A 6,008-nucleotide genomic window follows, 5' to 3' on the forward strand; every position below is an offset into this window, starting at 1 on the left:
TGCAAATTTTAAAACATTCTCTAAACTTAAAAAATTTGAATAATCAACACGACTTTGTACTATAAATGTGTCACATCACAAGAATAAAATACACAAAAAAATGCTTTATGTTTTTTCATGTTTGTGACGAAAGCAAGAAAAAGTATTTCACCAGCCAGATTGCTGAAGTCGTCTCCCATGCAATTAATAGCCACGGCCGAGTGAGCTTAACTATTGTCATGGTGGATCACCTGACCACTCGGCTGTAAGGATCATTTGCATTTTATTCGCATTGGAGGACATTTAATGTTTTGAAATGTTTCAAAATTGCATTCGTTTCCACATTCGTGTCTTTCGTAAGTTGACCTATAACCTCTGCGTGCTTCAGCAGTCAGTACGATCATAATAGACCATTTACGACAAAAGTATTCACTTTTGAGAACTCTTAACGATGGTTCTCGATAATATAACAACATAGGTCACATTTCCATGTAAATTTGCCAACTTTGCACAACTTTACACCGTGTGTTAACAGCCTAAACCCACGATGTGCCAATAGCATCAACAACTTGTTCATTGAAAATAAGAGGAAATTTGAAATTTTTTTATAAATTTGAATAATACATTGCCACATATCGTTTTTATGTGTATGATGAAACGACGCCAGCTAGTTTACTCAGGCAGTAGACCATGCAAATACTAACCACGCCCGATTAAGCTTAACTTCAGACATTGGTCGATCACCTAACCACACTGCTGTACGAATAATTTGGAATTTATCCGAATTCGCGGCTATTTCATTTTTGGAAATTGGCTTGAAAATGACTTAGGTCAATCATACAAGCAACATCTACAAACTTTGCAATCACTTTGCCCAACTTTGCACCGTGTGTTAACAGCCTAAACCCATGATGTGACGATAGCATCAACAACTTGTTCATTGAAAATTAGAGGAAATTTGAAAACTTTCTATGAATTTAAATAATACAAAAATCCACACGAATAACTACAATTAATGACTGACATCATGGTCAGAAAGAATGCATGTACATTGCCACATATCGATTTTATGTGTGTGATGAAACGAAAAAAAAATCACCAGCTGGTTTACTCAGGCAGTATCCCATGCAAGCACTAACCACGCCCGATTTAGCTTAACTTTAGACATCGATCGATCACCTAACCACACTGCTGTATGAATAATTTCGAACTTATCCGAATTCGCGGCTAATTCATATTTGGAAATGTTTTAAAATAGATATGGTATAATCTGCTTATATATGGGGCATTTTCTATACATTTAGTTAATGTTTACGCTATTTAACTTGGGGGTTGGCTTGACAATGACTTAGGTGAATCATACAAGCAACATCTACCAACTTTGCAATCACTTTGCACAACTTTGCCCAACTTTGCACCGTGTGTTAACAGCCTAAACCCATGATGTGACGATAGCATCAACAACTTGTTCATTGAAAATTAGAGGAATTTTGAAAACTTTCTATGAGTTTAAATAATACAAAAATCTACACGAATAACTACAATTAATGACTGACATCATGGTAAGAAAGAATGCACGTACATTGCCACATATCGATTTTATGTGTGTGATGAAACAAAAAAAAATCACCAGCTGGTTTACGCAGTTGGTATCCCAAGCAAGTACTAACCATGCCCGATATAGCTTAACTTTAGACATTGATCGATCACCTAACCACACTGCTGTATGAATAATTTTGAACTTATCCGTATTTGCGGCTATTTCATGTTTGGAAATGTTTTAAAATAGATATGGTATAATCTGCATATATATGGGTCATTTTCTATACTTTTAGTTAATGTTTTCGCAATTTAACTGTGGGATTGGCTTGAAAATGACTTAGGTCAATCATACAAGCAACATCTACAAACTTTGCAATCACTTTGCCCAACTTTGCACCATGTGTTAACAGCCTAAACCCATGATGTGACGATAGCATCAACAACTTGTTAATTGAAAATTAGAGGAATTTTGAAAACTTTCTATGAATTTAAATAATACAAAAATCTACACGAATAACTACAATAAATGATTGACATCATGGTGAGAAAGAATACACGTACATTGCCACATATCGTTTTTATGTGTGTGATGAAACGAAAAAAAATTCACAAGCTGGTTTACTCAGGCAGTATCCCTTGGACGTACTAACTACGCCCAATTTAGCTTAACTTTAGACATCGGTCGATCACCTAACCACACTGCTGTATGAATAATTTGGAATTTTTCCAAATTAGCAGCTACTTCATGTTTGGAAATGTTTTAAAATAGATATTGTATAATCTGCTTGTATATGTGGCATCTCAATAAAATAGCATCTAAAACCAATTAAGGCCGATATGTGTAATTACTTGTACATTAATAGTCTAGTCTATGCAACCAGCAATAATGACATGCAAGAATGGCATTGGCAAAATGATGACCTCGGATGTAGCCATGTCTAGGGGCATGGATATGATTTATAGTCTTTGCCCATTATTGTAATGTTATAATGTATATGAAGTATGTGATCATGATTAATCTTCATGATCATTTGTGACCACACCATTGATTATTCGGCATAGGCTACCACACACTATATTATTGAGCAGAAAGTCATGCAAGAAATTGCATTTGATTCACCACATTGGCATGGCTGGCTGTATTCATTCTTACTTTTTCATGATCATTGTTTGGCTCACTACAAGTTTCTTGTGATTTAGGCGGATTTTTGTCACATGCAAGAAACGGCAAGAGCTGCAATGTGTACATCAGGGGGCTTTTATCATGCTTGTGATGTTGCTACTGTAGGTAAATGGCCACAGCAGGAATGTACATAACTGTCATTTATTAGGCAGAAACTGATAGGGGCCAATTCCTTGTGCTCACTACATACACATGTACATCAGTGAAGGTTTTTCTGTTGCCAGCTGCCATTTTTGAAATGGTGCCACCGATCAACAGTTCATGCCACTCACCTCAACCTTAAACAATGACATGTGTTGTCATTTGTTATTAATTCTATTTTTATGGAAATGAGTTACCTTTTTCTAAAATAAACAAAATTTGATAGTAATATCATCATGTAAAAAAATTGTTTAAAATGATTGTATTTGATATAGACTGAACATGTTGGGGGAAAAATAAATCTAAAATAATAAAATCCCTGCCTAACTACTCAATAGTTTTTACTCTAATACTGGAAACACCAAATTTGTTTTTCATTGGCCTCATAATGGTTTGAGATCTTTTTAACATGATCCACATAAATAATGAGGGATGAACTGGGATTCGGTACAAACAGGTCCATGCATTTACATTCTATGTTTCTGGTTTGATGTTGACTAATTTACAGCCTTGTCATTGGTGATACAAGAAGTTTACTCCTTATAGCATGTGTGTGGGCTGTCTTATGCAAACCAACAATGCTGTTTTTGCACATGGTCAATTCACTCCGGTTATATGTCAGATGACACATTACCATTGCCATGCGATAAATTCATTACTTTTACCGGTTCTATCAGTCTGATGGAATTGATATCATCATTGATAACTCTATGAAGTACAATTACATTCCATATAGTCTCTTTGCACCTACTTTATTTCTTATTCATTCTGAATGGACAGTTGGATGAACATACAATAGCCTAAAAGTAAGGGGGTATATTTGTACAACACTCTGTAACTTTGCATGATATGGGTCTATAATACTGTCTTGTAACCAGTTAACTACTGGTTTTGTACAGTTTATTGTTGCTGCACATATACTTATTGAAAACAACAAGATATAGTATTTTCGGCAATATGACTACTACCAAATTGGTCGGTGGTGATACCTATCATTTGGGTCTTCCGTCGACACTTATCTGCTTTTGCACCATGAGTCGTTCCATACACATCATACCAGATTTAATCATGACACTCAGTTTACAACACTAATTTACCTCATTATAATGTGCATAACCTGTGTTTTCATTGAGAGGATGCTTGAATGCACGGTAGTGCTTTCAGCATCCTCTCACTAGTTATTTACAATGTGCCTCAAGATTTAATTTATGGAAAGTCCAATTATATCCAAAGCATTTCAACAATGTTCTTCCTATTGAACATTCCTCTACTCAACACCTTACTCAAATCATTCATTACAATATATAATCCTTACCACTTGTTTTTTATTTACTTCCAGGCGAGATAATTCAACCATCACCTGTATCTCCTATTGTTTCAACTTTTTACTTTATTCTTACTTGAATTTTTTTGTAAACTTGTTGTATATTGATGGTTAAGATAAAAAATAAAAACTTTATTTTTTCCTTGTTCATTACAGACGTTTATTCTATTCACACTACATATATTTTTACATGGTTGTCTTCCAACTAGTCATGCTGAGTGATGTCTAATAGCAGCTGGCCAAATTACAATCGAGTGGTGGGTGGGTCACAGTCAAGTACAAATAAGCCATTCACTGCCAAAGAACAAATATAATCATTCTTTCCGATCAAGTACTTTAACCCTCTTGATTCAAATGACATAACCAAAAGACGTAAGACATCACCTACTTCCTATAACACACAACACCATATTCACATAATTGTTCATACATGTATACATTGTCACAGCAAAATCAATTACATAAATTTACCAATGGCTCCAGCAAATTATCTGCCCATATTAACTATAGCCTCTTTTGTAATCATCTAATACTTGTATTTTGTGTTTCAGTTTACATAATGTTAGTCCAAAAATGTCAGCTTCTATTATTTGAACACAATCCTATTATCAAGGTCACGTTTGTATTGTGCTGGTCCCGCTAACTCTGGGTAAAATCAATGAACAGAATAATCGGATGAAACAACTAAAGTAAACTAGGATATGTTAGAGCCAATGAATTCGTAATTTCCGACGAAAAGGGCCGGGAAAAAATACCCCTCATAACAAATCACCGTCATAACAAATCACCGTGTTGAGGGGGCGGTGAACAAATGAGACACCGATTGTCAAATTGTTTTGGTAATCATCGCATGTCGATTCATGTCATTTGTACAGGGTACTCTGACACAAAAATAAGGTAAACGCAGTTGTTTGCAATCGTCTGCCTTCGTTTAGATTATAAACGGGCTCCAAACTTGTGGTCTACGATCGATCAGCTGGTATTTTAACCACCAGAAATGAAATACTTTGTAACAGTTGTGAAAAGTAAACAAAAACGGCGTTGGTTTGTGGTATGAATGTAATTATTTTTGTATCATAATTTTCGAAGTCAGTATTACTGAAAATTATGGTTTATTTTTTTAAATGAAAGCCAAATTTCGGTGGTCCATATTGATCTTAATGTAGCGGGAAGGGAAATTTTCTTTTTTTTTTCTTGATTTTTCAATAATTGATAAAACGGCTAATTTGTACCTTGATTCATCATCCAAGCTTTTCGAAATTTCGGAAAGACCAGTGCTCGAACGCTAACACTACTACCGTTTCGTTAATATTTGCATAATGTTTATAACATGTATATGTATACTACCGGTAATACTCTGTTGTTGACGATTCTGATAGAACGGGTGACAAGCTTCCTGTCGCAAACAATGCATATTAATCTAACGTCCATTGTCAGCATTATTATCAGTCAAGACTTCGTCTGAGAAATAGTTTTATTTTCTAAGTCTATATTCTATTTTAATAACACCATCTTACTAACGCAATGACGATGAAAAGAAAGAAAGCAAAGACGCCAATGACAGACGAGGCAAAGAAAAATCTGCAACTCAGGGTCATATTTACCCGGCATATTTACTAATTTAGACTTGCCTGCAGCCTGTTGTGATTCCGATGAAAAATTACAGGACTTTCGCGTTCACCCCTCGTTTACACAATTTATATTCATTTTTCAAGAATTTTTCATCGGAATCGCAACAGATTGCAAGCACGTCTAGGTCATATTATGACCATCCTCGCGAGTGGTTCGAAAGGGACGATTAGGCTGAAATATTCGCATCAACGCGAAAGAGTTTCAACT

The sequence above is a fragment of the Saccoglossus kowalevskii genome, chromosome 14 (assembly GCF_978046115.1).
Source record: "Saccoglossus kowalevskii chromosome 14, keSacKowa6.1, whole genome shotgun sequence".
NCBI classification, from domain to species: Eukaryota; Metazoa; Hemichordata; class Enteropneusta; family Harrimaniidae; genus Saccoglossus; species Saccoglossus kowalevskii.